The sequence below is a fragment of the Vombatus ursinus genome, unplaced genomic scaffold (genome assembly GCF_900497805.2).
Source record: "Vombatus ursinus unplaced genomic scaffold, bare-nosed wombat genome assembly UNPS02014171.1, whole genome shotgun sequence".
Taxonomy (NCBI): Eukaryota; Metazoa; Chordata; class Mammalia; order Diprotodontia; family Vombatidae; genus Vombatus; species Vombatus ursinus.
Genome location: NW_020953949.1, coordinates 2,541,212 through 2,556,724, shown reverse-complemented (window position 1 = coordinate 2,556,724; position 15,513 = coordinate 2,541,212). Strand labels below are relative to the sequence as shown.

At 40.0% G+C, this 15,513-nt stretch overlaps 1 protein-coding gene across 2 annotated transcripts in view; it reads right to left on the bottom strand.

The window, feature by feature from the left end:
- Positions 1-15,513, bottom strand: part of PRKCB (protein kinase C beta) — a 623,945-nt gene that overhangs the window by 161,436 nt on the left and 446,996 nt on the right. The gene's annotated exons all lie outside the window — the stretch shown is intronic.

Sequence of the window (15,513 nt, the reverse complement as noted above, 5' to 3'; positions counted from 1 at the left end):
AACATGGCTGCTCACACCATTTGGGTGACCTGGGAATCACTAACTAAAATCCTTTTAGTGTTATGGAGGACTTCCAAGCTTCACCATCTGCCCTGTCACTGTATCCTAACCTTACCACCTATCCTGTCATTATGTCCTCCCTCCATACCCTTAGTAACTGCCATTAACCTACTGATATACCCATAAGATCCCTGGGATTTTCCATTTGCCCAATTGAAGCAAGCTTAGGATGCCAGGACCTTTCCATTCATCCATCCAGAAGCTCAATTTTCTTATATGTGCTGCCTCCTCAAATTAGAATGGAGCTACTTGAGTGCAGCAAGATGACAGTGCTCACCTTGCTTTTATTTACTTGTATCACCAGTACTTTGCATGTAAACATTTTTTCATTCCTTCACTCTTTCTTTCATTCCTTCATTCAATAACACCACTTCATTGGACATGGTGATGCATGCCCCAGCTACCAGGGAAGCTGAGGCTAGTTGATATCTTGAGCTTAGTAGTTCCTAGTTGCAGTGGGCTATGACAATTGAGTATTGCACTAAGTTCAGCATTAATACTGTGAGGGTCCAGGAATGGGGGGAGGGGTGCCTCCAGGTTGCTGAAGGTGAACTCACCCAGGACAGAAACAGAGCAGGGTAAAACTTCCATACCAATCAGTAGATGGATTGGATCTGTGCAGGGTCTACCTACACTTCCAGTCTGGGCAAGATCGACTCAGTTTTTAAAAAAATAAATAAATAGTACTACCTTCCCTTTCCCACTCCCCTGCCAGTTGTCCAGCAGTCATTTCCTCAGTTCTTTTCTCAATCTTCATCCTGTTGGCTTTTTCAAAATGGTTATAAGTTACTCGCTTCACTCTTGATACTTTATGATCCTATCACCCTTCACTTGTATAACAGAGCCTCCTACCAGTCTTTCTTGGTCTCTGTTGCTGTTTCCATCCCACAATTTCCTTTTTGTCCCTCTTCACTGTCCTTTCCTTTAAATATGAACAATGTCCACAGTTCAATCTCTGACCCTCTGTTCTTCCACTTCCTTTTTCCTACTTCTAAGAACACATTACAAATTTCATGGTTTTGCCTACTACATGTATGTAGAAGACTTTTAAACTGAAGTGGTAGTTCAACCCTTTCATTACCACTCCAGCCTGATGCCTCAGTTGCTCAAGACAACATCTCCACTTACAGCTGAAACATACTGGGAAAAGCTGAATATCTATTGGTTCTATTCTGATGAATCATCATTCTGAGATCACTATCCTTTTTCTATCAATGGTACTTATTATTCTATCCAGAGGTTACCTCATTTCTCAATTTGTCCTTTTGGTCCTTTTCTTCCGCAGCAACTCAAAACCCAAACTACAGAAATAGCCCCCTAGCTGCCCCATGCACCAATAATCTACCCATACCCTGTGCCAATCTAGACTCTGAAGAACAGAATCACCTTCAAACACTATTTTGTTCTTGTCACTCTACTCTCATAAATCTGCTGAGGCTTCCTATCATACCTAATATGTTATCATGGTCTTCAAGGCCTTCTCTATCCATCCCTTATCTCCTTCTCAACTTTCCCCATGGGCTCTTACATTTGATCTAAAAAGCTTGTTTGATGACTTCCTTACCTGGCTTGCATTTCTGGATAGGCCACTCACCTTGTCTGGAATGTTGCCTTACCTCCTCTCCACCCATTACATCTTATTCTGAATTTACTTCTTCCCCCCAAACTTCACTCAATTCAAATCACTCTGGTCCTTTAGAGCTTACATATTACACTTTATTAAACTGGACTTATTGAAGGTTTTTATGTCTTATATTTGTAGTGTCTCCTCAATTTGATTGTAAGCCCAAGGGTAGAAATCAAAATATTGTTTCTTTTTTTATCCCCCTAAAATTAAGACAAAGTTTCACACATACTCATGCTCATTCATCCATCTATTGATTCACTCAAAAAATATGTACTGATCACCCATAACATACAAAGCACAGATGTGAGGGATACAGAAATGAGTAAGAGAGAGTCACTATTCTTAAGGGGCTTACATTCTAGTAAAGGAGATTAAAGCATACAAAAATAAGTAAAATTACAAGGTTTGATAAGTACCATAGAAGACATGTAAACAGTGGTTTTCTTCTATCATTTCTATCACTTTGCTTTGAGAAGCTTTCTAGTCATGATACAGGTGGCATGAGGTAAAAGAGTACAGGATTGAGAGTTGAGTTCTTACTCTGACATTAACTGGTTGCGTAAACCTTGGGCAAGTCATTTCATCTTACTAAGCCTTCATTTTCTCATGTGGAAAATCAGATGAGTGGATCAGATAAAGCACCATGCAGCCCTAACATTCCAAAATCTAATATATCCCCTTGACAAACCAAAGAGGTAGTGGAGGAGGCTAAATCTTTTGCCCCTATTTTCAAAGTGCGGGTCACATAAGGATAAATGATTTGTCAAAAGGTCACAACACAGCAAGCTAGAGGTAGAATGAAGACTACAACCCTGGTCTCCTGACTCGTGGCCCAGAATTCTTTGGGTATTTGGTAGAAAACAAGACTAAAAATACCACTTGTCTTCGCCTCACTTTGAAAAACTAAAACACTTGCTTTTAAAAATTATTTTTAAAATGAGCAGATGGCACCTGCCACAAGAAGAGAAGAAAGTAAATGAGTGCTGTTGATAGAAGAAAAGATTTCACTTGGGTATTCTGAAAACCTCAACCCAACCCATTATGCAGATACCCATGAATCAGGATGTTCTAGGGGCATTTTCCAGTTCTGAATAAGAATTCAAACAAAGCTCACATTCCATGCTTGGTCAATCAACAAGCATTTATTAAGCACTCAGTAACTTTTACTCTGTGCCAGTCAGAACTAAGGACTAGGGATATAAAAAAATGTATTCTTGGCCTTTGAGTGTGAAAATGCAGAAATCAATAGTATCTATATAGTTCTATGCTTTTTTACATATTGATGCATTATATTTAATCAACAAATATTAGTTAAGCTTCTACTATGTGACAGGCACCATCCTAGATCCTGAAGATAAAAAGACAAAAACAAAAGTCGCTTCCTTCGAAGAACTTACATTCTAAGGGAGGAATCAACATGCAAGTACATAGGTACATAAAAAACCCACAGGGAAGAGATACAAAATAGTCTGAGGGAAGGTAGAAGAAGAGAGGGAGGAGATACATTATTAGCACTGAGGGGAAAGTCCTCCAGCAGGAGGCAGTGTTTGAGTTGATTCAACTAGAAATTGAGAAACTAAAAATTCCAAGGAGGTGAAAATGAAGAAGATCAGTCTAGGTAGATGAGACAGTCGGCACAAAGGCACAAAGACAGGAGACAGGCTGTCATGAGAAACAGCAAGGAGAATTTGGCTAGACCGCAGAGTGGGTGAACTTGGATAATGTGCAAGAAGGCTGCAAAGTTTGGGTTTTGGCGAGCTTTAATGCCAAACATAAGAGTTTCTCCTTAGAGGTAACAGGAAGCTACCAGAGCTTACTGAGTTGGGAAGGGAGGGATAGAAGTGACATAGTCAGACCAATGCCTTGGGAAAATCACTGGCAGCTCTTTGGAGGATGGATTAAAGTACAAAGAGATATGAAATAGGGGGACCAATTAGAAGACCATTTCAATAGTCTAGGCAAGAAGTAATGAGAATCTGGGGGCAGCTAGGTGGCATACTGGACAGAGCGGTGGTGCTGGAGTCAGGAGCATCTGAGTTCAAATCTGACCTCAGATGCTTGACACTCACTAGCTGTGTGACCCTGGGCAAGTCACTTAACCCCAACTGCCTCATCAAAAAATAAAAAAGGAAGAAGGAATGAGAATCTGAACAAGAGTGTTGGCTGTGTGAATAGAGAGAAGGAACAGAAGTCAGAGAGTTTGTTGGGGTAGACACAATGAGATTTGGCAACTAACTGGACATGGGGTGGGGTGGGGTGAATGAGACTAAAGAGTCAAAGTAACACTAAGGTTGTGAACCTGGGAGACTGGAGGTCACATCAAGTCAATAAGCATTTATTAAGAGCTTATTATGTGCTGGGCAAAAACATGGTTCCTGTTCTCAAGGAGCTCACACTCTTATGGAGGGGACAACATAGAAACAACTATATACATACATCACACATGCATGTACACACATGTACATATAGTATAAACTGGAGGAAATCTTAGAGGGGAGGTTCTAGAAATGGTGGGGCATGGGTTGGAGGAGGGGAACAAGACCAAGAAAATGATGGTGTTCTCAACAAAAACAGGGAAATTTGAAGGACAGGAGAAATTTTATATATTTTTTTTTGGCTAGGCAATGGGGTTAAGTGACTTTCCCAGGGTCACACAGCTAGCGTCAATTGTCTGATCTGAGACCAGATTTGAACCCAAGTCCTCCTGACTCCAGTGTCGGTGCTCTATCCACTGTGCCACCTAGTTGCCCTTACAGGAGAAATTTTAAAGAAAAATAATGAGTAATGTTTTAGTTATGTTGTGATTGAGATGCACATGAGACACCTAGTTCCAATGTCCAATCTGAGGTAGGTGATATAGGAATGGAAGGAGAGAAAGGGATTAGAGCTGAATATGTAAATCCAAGAGGTATCTGTACAGAGATGATAGTTAAACTGAGGGAAGTGCTGGTAAATGTTTAACAACTGGTTCTCCAAAACTGAAATGGTGACACACTTTTAAATTTAATCTTCATTATTTTTTCACCAATTTCTGAAGCCTAAACAGTCAACAAAACATGATTAGTTGCATTTGTTGATTTCTGAGGTGTAAGTGCTCAAATTGAAAATTGGACAATTGGGGGCAGCTAAGTGGCGAAGTGGGTAGAGCACCGGCCTTGGAGTCAGGAGGACCTGAGTTCAAATCTGGCCTCAGACACATAACACTTACTAGCTGTGTGACTCTGGGCAAGTCACTTAACCCCAATTGCCTCCAAAAAAAACTGGACAATTGGCTCTCTCAACTTGGTTCAAGCTAGTTCCAGCAGCTCCCTGGTTAAACTCATGGGAGTTGATGAGATCATCAAATGAAAGGGTTTAGAGAGAAAAGAGAAGGGGACCCAGGAAAGAGCCTTCAGAAACATCCATAGGTAGGTGTGACATGGATGATGATCAGACAAACAAAGACGGAGAAGGAATGGTGGCAGTGGTGGTGGTTCTTCTTCTTGCTTGTCCTTCATTCTCAAAGAGGACCATAACACGGAAGGTGATGTCACGTCTTGCAAGTGAATTGGATTTGTGAGGCTGAGCTGAGCAAAGTCACCAGCCTCACTCTCTCCTCCTGAGCCATCTGGCTCCAGTGACAAGCTATAGATCAGGATGACTGAAGATGGCCCCAGATGCAGTGGAAGACATTAAAAAAGCGGCCTTTTTAAGTTAAGGCTTTAGGAGAAAAACCAAGAGAGATAAGTGTCATGAAAGCATCATGTCAGAAGGAGAGATTGGTCAACTGTGTCAAAAGCTGCAGAGGTAAAGAAGGATGAGGATTGAGACAATGCCATTAGATTTGACAATTAGGGGATCACTGGTAACTTTGGTGAAAGCAGTTTCTGCTGAGCACTGAGGTCAGAAGGTAGTGTGATATAGGGGGAAAATCATAACTTGTTAATAGAATCATCTGTGTTTTAATCCTGGCTTTGCTACCTAGATATATAACCCTAGGCAGGTCTCAACTTCTCTGGGCCTCTGCTCATCAGCAGAAAGAAGTTGAATCCAATGCAATTTAAGTAATTTCCAGTTCTAACATCCTATACAGTCTTTGATTTCCAAAGCAATAAATTCCATTTCTGCTTTATGTTACAGTTTAAACATTTCAGTTAATACCTTCCTATGAAGTTTTTAAAATAAATGTTCTATTGAAATTTTAATGCTGAATATCAATACAACTACTTAAACTTGTTTAGTAACCATTTAAGTTAAATCAATCAGCTTCAGTGGCCAGAATTAACTTGGATTTTTTCCTTTTCTTCAAAAGATATAAATTGAGCATAAGTGCATCAATATCATTTATTCTGACTTTTATATATGGCTCTCCTAAATGTCTCATCTCTAGCCCTTAAATTCCTGGACCTAAGTTTCTCTTTCTCAATTAAAGTAGGAATATCACATAATATCCTTTCAACAAAGCTATAAGCTCTATAAATACTGTCAAATAACTCAAAATTCTATATCACATTTATATAATGCTCTATAATTACATGCACTTTCTGCTCCTCACAATAAGCCAGTGAGCCAGTGAGGCAGGATAGGTATTATTATCTGTTTTACAGATAAAGCTGTTTATTGATGAGCTGTTTAACAGGTAAAGAACTTAGTCACAGTAGGGTTAAGATAAGATTCAGCATAGCCTAGTTCAAGAGGTCTTTCATTAGAATTTTTATTCTGGATCTGGTTCTGACCCACAAGGTGAATCTGGTTGTAGAAGTAGAATTAATGGAAAGCTGAGGAAGAAGTGGCCATTTCATTTGGGGAAAGCGGGTTTCTAAGAGTTCATAGAAAGGCTCTTTTAAGTAGAATATTTAGGACCCCATCACCTAAGAGTCTACAGAAGAATCTTAAGTAGTTAGGTGTTGTAGTAAATAGAGCACCTGGCCTAGAGTCAGAAGGACCTGAATTCAAATGGAGCCTCAGATATACTAGTTGCATAACCCTAGGCAAGTCACTTAACCTCCGTTTACCTCAATTTCCTCCACTTTAAAATGACCTTGCTCACAGGGTTGCTGTGAGGATAAAAATGGAATAACATTTGTAAAGCACTTTGAAACCTTAAAACACAATGTGAATGCTGGCTGTTATTATTAGGTTGGAAAAGGATGAGACTATTATGAATGAAATTCTAACAAAAGAAACACACATGATTCCAATAAGAAAGTAAAAGATGCATTAATAAATGTACAATATCTAGAACCAGGTAAGAAAGAGTCTTTAATAGTTTTCCATGGTAAAGTATACCATACAGAATGTATGCCACTTAGACTACATCTGGAATACGGAGATCATATATAGTTCTGTCAGGTCGTTTGGAGGATAAAAAAAGAGACAATTACTTGTGAAGTGTTTTTGCAAACACTGAAGCACTCTATAAATTCTACCTATTATTCTCAGTGCCATGTTTTCACAAAGTTATTGACAAACTGGAGTGCACACAAAGAAGGGTTGCCTTGAAGTTTAGAAGACCCAAGATTATACCACGTGAAGATCATTTGAAGAAGCTAAGAATGTTTAGCCTGAAGAAAACAATCACCCCCAAACTCGGGTCCCTTAGGTGGAGCATGGCTGTTGTGTTCAAGTATTTGAAGAGCTGATAAGACTTGTTTTCCTGGGTCCTAGAAGTTGGAAATAGGAACAATAAGTAGAAGTTTCTTAATGGCAGAATTTGGCTTGATTGTAAGGCTCACAATTAGAGAGGTCTAGGTCTTTAATTGGAGGCTGGATGTTATTTACTGGAATCACTGTATAGATGGCTCCTGTTCAAGCCAAGGTCAATAGCTGTGTCACCTTCCAGCTCTGAGGATCTAGAAAGTAGAGGCTTTTGTTCAGTTACAAAGTACATATTTTGCAGGTAAGACCCCCTGTTCCATCTCCTATATCTCCATTTTTTTTACCTTTGTTCTGTTATGGACTATGCGCTTGCAGCATCTGATTCTCAGCATGACGTATATGGAAAGAATACTGGATTTGGAGTTAAAGGACTTGAGTTTGAGTACCTAATAACTCAACAGCTGTGTGACCCTGGGCTAGTCACTTAATCTTTCTAAACTTGATTTTTCTAATGATTAAAATGGGAATAAAAATACTTGCCATGCCAACTTATCATAAGATTATAGGTTTAGAGTTGGAAGAAACCTTAGAAGCCGAGTCCATCCTCTTCATTTTACATATGAGGAGACTGAGGCAAAGAGAATTTAGGTGACCTGCCCAAAGTCATATAGATATGTATTGGATTTGAATCCAAATCTTCCTGATTCCAAGACCACTGCCATAACCATTCTACCACAATGCCTCTCTATTTTTAGGGTTGCCATGAGGATCAAAAGAGAATGTGTAAAATTTCTTGAAAACATTACAATACCATACAAATTATTAAATTTAGTTAGAAGATCAGGTTCAAGTCTTGGTCTGCCTATAATATGCTGTGTAATAGTGGGCAAGCCAAGTCACTGCTCTGGATCTCAGAGGTTATTGGATTCCATAATCTTTAAAATCCCTGGCATTCTGCACTTTGTGTTTTAAAATTCTTTCCAATTCAAACTAACAATTATTTATAAAATATCAAATATGGGTAAGGCAATGAGCTACAGGAAATGCATGACAAATGAAAAAAAAAGTGCAATGTGGAAGGTAGCAAAATGTTAAGAATGCTAACTTGGAGCCAGGAAAATCTGAGTTCAAACCCAGAGATTCAGACAATTAATAGATTTGTGACTCTGGGCATTTCACTTGAAGTCTCTCAGTCTCAGTTTCTTCATCTGTAAAATGGGGTTACTAATAGTACCTACCTCCCAGGCTTGTTCTGAAGATGAAATCAGATATTTGTAAAGTGCTTTTCAAACTTTAAGGGACCACATAAATGCTAGCTGCTATGATTGTTATTATTATCCTTAAGGTACTTAGAATCTAACGGGGACATTCAGACAAAAACAAATCAGTATGATATGGGGTAGAATATGTAAGGACAAAGCAGAGATCCAGAGAAAATACTGGAAGAAAATTTGAGGCTGGAAAGATCACTCCAAACTCTCATATACTATTCTCTTTAATTTGCCAAAGGTCACCCAGTGCGGTAGTTAAAGAGATAAACTAAAATCCAGGCTTCCTGATCTGAAATCCAGAGTTCACTACAATCTGTTGTCTCTTTTAGTCAGGCAGGAATGAGAGAGAAAGTGGCCCTTACCAAGAGAGTGGATCAGAACAATTTAGGGAAGGAAGTGATAGCTCTCAGTGATTCAAAAATAACTAAACAAATTAATTTCAGGGAGGAAAAAAAGCCCTGTTCACTTATGCTTGATTAAAAAATTCATTAAAATACAGAGAGAAACAGAATGTTCTAATGAAAAGAGGGCAGGATTGGGAGACAGAAGACCTGTGTTTGGGGGCTAGACCTGTCTTACTATGTGACCTTGGATAATAATAATAACAGTGATAATAATAATCTAGCATTTATACAGCTATATAAGTTTGCAAAGCACTTTGCAAACATTATCTCACTATTGTCACGACAACCCTGGAAGGTAGGTAATATTAATACCCCGTTTTATACATAGATATAGATAGAGGCAGGGAGAGATTAAACGATTTGTCCAGGGTCACCCAGGTCTTCCTGAACCCAGGTCCAATATTCTCTCTACTTAGCCGCTGAGCTGCTTAAATTCTTTTATTTCTCTGAGCCTCAAATCTGTAAACTTGGAACAATAGCATTTGCAGTACAATACTGTGTAAAAGCATATTAAAAACTTCCTTTTTAGTTAAATCAAGGAATAATATTTTCCCCCTAAAGCCCTTTCCAGATTTTTAGGAATACTCCTTTAGAAAGGTAGATGATAGCTAAGGACAAAAGGCAAAAATTCCCTTTCACTGGGTGAGTGGATTAAAGGTAGAGTATCTCTTGTATTAAAGGTAGAATATTAAGCCACAATATCTCTTCTCTAAGTCACATCATAGTTCTCCATGCCTCCACTTAAAGTGATTAGTACCATTATCCACTGAGAAAGGATTAAGATATTATAGGATAGTGAGGAGATTCCTTTGTTTAACTTCTGGGGTGAGGGGTGCAAAGAGGAGGGAGATAGTGACTTAGGTGCCCAATTATGGAATATTATCCAAGACTTTATTTTATCTTTTCCCTGTTTGAGATGCCTATAAAGGGTTACCTGAAAACTTGTTGGTGGAGACTCATATTGGAGGGTATGGGATTATGCTTGTTTAGACATTTTTTTTTTCTCCAAGCTAGAAATGCCTTGGCTTTCAGATTCATGATAAATAAAATGAAACTGTTTTTGGCAGATCTGAGCCTCAGTCAAGCTGCCTCAGTATAGTTAGATGGCCCACTGGATAGAGTACGAAATAAGGGTATAGAGTTAGGGAGATTTGAGTTCAAATCTGGATTCAGGCCCTTACTAGTTATATGAGACTGGGCATGTCACTTAACCACTCTTTGGTTCAGTTTCCTCAACTGTAAAATGGGGATTTTAATAGCACCTGTCTCACAGGGTTGTTGTAAAGATCAACTAAGATAATATTGTAATAAAGCACTTAGCACAATGTCACCTCATAGTAGATGCTTAATAAATGCTTGTCACATCTATATCAGTCCTGATAACTGATTATTCAGCTTCACTTGAGGTTTCCCGGTAACGAGGAGCTACCTGCCTTGGCAGCCCATTCCTAATAATTAGATAGTTTTTCCATATATCAAGCTGAATTCTGCTTCCTTATATTTTTCACTCATTGGTTTCATCTGAATCTGAGCAGAAGTCTATTCCCTCTTCCATATCACAGCTCTTAAAATAGTTGGATATAGCTACCATATATTGTCTCTATATGACCCCCCTTCCCAAGTCTTCTCTTCTCCAGTCTAAGTATCTCTGTTCAATAAGTCAATCCTTGCTTGACTTAATTCTGTGTCTCCTCACCTTTCTGGTTGCCCTTTTCTGGGGGGTTATTTAATGTGTTGATGTTCCTCCTAAAATGTGGTACTCAGAATCTGTCACGCTATCCCAGATGTGGTCTGACTAGCACCCTGGACAGCAACACGACCACCTCTTTCATTGCAGACACCAATGCTTCCATTACACCCTTTTTAAACTGCATAGGCAAAGGGCCTTAAAGGGTCATTATATTTACATCTCAACCTAAAATGGCATGTTCTCCTTTGGCTGCCATGTAATGCTGCTGCTCATGACCTATTCTCCCTAGGGAGGGTCTGGTAGAGTGAGCACTGACTGACTCTATGTGTTAAGAATTCAATCTCCAGAGTGAGAAGAATGGATGATAATTCAACTGGAACAAAATTCACACAAAAGCTACACTGGGAATACTGAGGCAGGCTATTTGGGGAAGAAGTGGAAAGGGTAGGGAAAGTATGTGGTATACTATAAACAGGACACATAGACAAAAAGTATCTTCATGCTTGGTCTACGTGGTGAATTGGGTCTCTGCCTGTACAGAGAAGCTATGTTGTTTTTCTGTGCCCTACTTCTTAACTTCATCCCTTAGCAGTGGTTCAGGCAAACCATTCTGTTTTTCCCCACAGCAAGACTAGGCTAACCAGAGACCTAGTACCCAAGGTCACTAGTTCTATAGGGTATGATCCTCTTACATTAAGAGGTACAATACGGTATAGAAAAAGGTGCATTAAGCAGGAAATATCCAGGTTCTGCCACTTGCTGAGTGACCTTGTACATGCCACTTCAACTCTTTAGAGTTCTGTTTTCTCACGGGCAAAAAAAAAATGAGGGGTTTAGATTCAATGGTTTCTAAGGTCCGTTCAAGCTCCTAGCAGATTCTGGAGAGCAGATTAGAAGGGCTCCTAGTGGGAGGGTGGAAGCATGTGACACACAGGCAACAGCACTGTAATCATTTCTAGAATCTTATTTCCCACATTAATAGCCCAGGAATGAATAAGGTAAGCAGCCCACACAGGAAAAAGCAGACTCTCATTGCCTGTCCAAAAAGACATTGCCTCTCACCAGCTTCCACAAATAGCAATAATAATAATAATTCTTTATATTTAACACTTTATGACTTTCAAAACTCTTTCACATCTAAGCCCTGTGGTGGAATAAGAATTGTTATTATTCTCTTCACTTTACTAATGAGGACACTAAGGGAGCAGTTAAGTAACTAAGGTTTCAGCTTGTGAGGGAGAAGTCTGTGTATGTGAGGAGGCAGGCTGACTGGCATTTGCTTTTTCTCAGGGTCACCAGGTTCTCTTATTGTCCAGGACAAACTGTAGCCATGGATTAAGTAGGAATCATCACTCCTCTCCTTAGGATGCTTCAGCAACTCCCTACTGCCTCCAAGATCAAATACAAACTCCTCTATTTTGGTGTCTAAATCCCTTCACAATGCAGATCCAGACCTTCTTTCATTGGTTATTTATTGGGTTCGTATCTGGTTCAGCTTTGTAAACATGAGATGGAATCTCCGAGTTGGAATGTTTCTGACAGTTGCTTAAAAGTAGGGCAGGCAGCTTCATCTGCTTGTAGGGGTATCTAACCTCCCCTTATCTCCCCCAACCTTCATATCCTGGGCTCAGTGCTATTGCTGTAGCCATTACATCAAGGTCCCTCCTATCTCTGATCCCAAAGTCATAAACCATCTCTAACTGGGAATAGGTAGAGGCAGCTAAAAAAAGTTAGAATTCTATATTTCATGTGCACAAAAAATGCAGACATACTGGAAACTTCATAATACCACTGTAGGTCATGCATTCATCACCTCTCACTTGGAATATTATACTAGTGTTTTAAATGGTCTCCAGGCTTCTTTTAGTTTCATCCCCCCTCTAACTCATTCTCCAGCACAGGCCTGACCATATCACTCTCCTGCTCAGGAAAGATCTAGGAAAAAAAATACAAACGTCTCCATTTTTCATTTACAGTCCAACCTACCTTTTCAGAAATTTCAAACTATTTGTCTTCATGCATTCTCCATTTTTTATAGGACCATAGGATAAGACATATGGAGCTAGAAAGGATCTTAGAAAAAAGTTAGCACAACCCTCTTATTTTACAAATGGAAAAACTGAGGCCCTGAAAAGTTAAGTGACTTGTATAAGGTCACACAGGTAATAAGTGGCAGAGAGAATTCTAACTCCGGTCCTGTGATTCTACACTCAATGTTCTTTCGCCATACAATAATCTTCTGTCCATGACATCCCAAGTTCCACCTCTGTGCCCTTGCCCATATCTGGAACGTTCTTCTTTCTTACGTCTGCCTCTTAAAGGTCAAACTCTGGTCTATGTACACATCCTCTCTTGATGTCCCCAGTTGTTAGTGTGCTCCCTATTCCACTCCTGCCAAAATCATTTTGCATTTATTTACCTGTGAACATACTATCCTACAATCATAGGTTTCGAGCTGAAAAGGACCACAGAAATCCATCTAGACCATTTCATTTTAAAGATGAAGAAATTGAAGCATAGAGAGGTTTAGTCTCTTGGCCATTGCCACATAGGTACCTCAGAGGTAGGAACTGAACTCAGGTCTTCTTGACTTCAGAACCAGTGTTCATTATACTGCTCCATTGTATTCCTTTGGGAGAAGGTCAGCTCTGTGAAGGCAAGGACTACTTCATTTTTTCTCTTTGTAGTCCTAGAATCTAGCACAGTACCCGTGTATATAGTTGGTACTTAATAAATGCTCATGGATTATACTATGAGTAATAGGGTGTACACACACACTAAAGTGAACATGGGGGGTGGAGAGAATTAACTCCTTTTTTTTAGAAGTACATGGTGTGTGTGTCAGAGAGAGAGAGAATAGCTGTTTCTGATGGCTGTACGTGAAAAATATGTAAAAAATGAGAAAATCTATTTCTGTTGGAGGTGCATGGTTTGACTACATCCATCAGAGAGTGAGAAAAAAGCTGTTTCTGTAGATGTAGATGGTATGCATATACATACGTGACAGAGAATAGCTGTTTCTATTGAATTTGTTTGGAGAGGAAAAGAGAGGAGAGGAGAAGGGAGGGAGGGAGGGGAAGGGGAGGAGAGAGGAGAGGAGAAGGACTGTTTCCATTGTACAATTTTATGAAGAGAAAGCTCAGCCCATGTCTGTTATTGGTAAATTAAAGGCTTTAATGGGAATTGAAGCTTGGACTGTGCTACATAAATCACTATCTTTTGGACTTGCACGGGAGGATACTCTCTGCCTTACTAAACATTTTGATTACGTTACAAGCCTGATTACAGAGAAGCTACTGCAGGTCTCTAAGGAATAATTCTGTTCAGTCTTCCCTCAGATGGCAGGAAAAAATGGCTAGGAAAATTATTTCCCATGCCACAGTTTGATTACTGTGCTATAATCTGGTCACATTCTCCTCCAGACACTTAAATTCACTCACTGCGACTAAGAATCAAGCTGCTGGAATATGGACAGTGTCACCTTCAGGAAAGCCATTCTTCCCTGTGCACATGCCAGCAGAATACTAGGCAATTCTGAAGTTTGCACGTAAAATCCTGTTCAGCTGGAGTCTGTTCTCCCAAAGGTTTCTTTTTTTTTCCTTTCCGATCTGCAGAAATTGATGGTGCTGTTTACTTAGAGCCGAAAGCCATTTGCATCCCGAGCTGCTTGGCTCTTCGGAGCCCCTACTCAGCTGACAGTTTGCAAGCCTGGAGACATAACAAACCCTGAGTGCAGCCCCAAATCCCAGACTGAGTCAGATTCTGGTGTGGCAAGGTTGGGGTTGGTGGCAGGCCACCCTAAGGTCAGGGTACAGGACAGGAGTCTGGTTGGAAGGCATCAGTCACGCAGCTTCTGTCTCAAGTCCTCTTTTGTAAAAGGATGGGTGTGTCTTGGATGTGAACTGAATTCATGAATGAAGGCAAAATACTCTTAAAATACCTAGCTGTAATCTTCTTCCCAAAGACTAGAATTCTTTGTGCCAATGTGCTGAAAAGGCAAGAGATATGTGTGCAATTCAGAGCCAGAAAATAAAGCAAGTCAGGCCTAGTCCCTTTCAAAAGTATCCTATCTGCTGGTGCAATTCTTTTTGGTGATTCCCCAAATCTCTTGCCCCTCACTTCCATCCGATCACTTGCTAAATCCCAATCATTCTTTCATTTTTATGTCTCTCCTACACGATCCTTCCTCTGTACTCTCACTACTCCCACCCTTGATCAAATAGTCATTGCTGTTGTCATTTCAATCATGTCCGACTCTGTGTGACCCCATCTGGGGTTTCTTGGCAAAGATACTGGAGTGGTTTGCCATATCCTTCTCCAGCTCATTTTACAGATGAGAAAACCAAGGTAAACAGGGCTAAATGACTTGCTTAGGGTCACACAGCTACTAAGTGTCTGAGGCCGGATTTGAACTCAGGTCTTCCTAAGCCCAGACGTGGTGCTCTATCCACTATGCCACCTAGCTGCCTCTCAAATATTCATTACTCTGGACTTTAAGTCTCTAGACCCTCCGCTAAAACTTACCCTATATATGCTGCCAAGTGTCCTAATGCACTCCTCTAGAGCACTGGACTTGGAGTCAGGAAGACCTGAGTGCAAATCAGACATCAGACACAAACGAGCTGTTTGACCCTAAACGAGTCATTTAACCTCTGCCTCACTTCCTCACCTGTAAAATGGAGGAAGTAATAATAGCACCTACCTACCAGGGTTGTTGTGAGGATAAAATGAGACAATATTAATGCTTTGCAAAACTTAGAGTGCTACATAAATGTTAGCTATTATTAAAAGTACTCAATGGCTTTCCATTTCCTGTGGAACAAAACCTAAACTCCACAGCCTGGCATTCAGAGCATTCTACAACCTGGCTTCAAACTACCATTC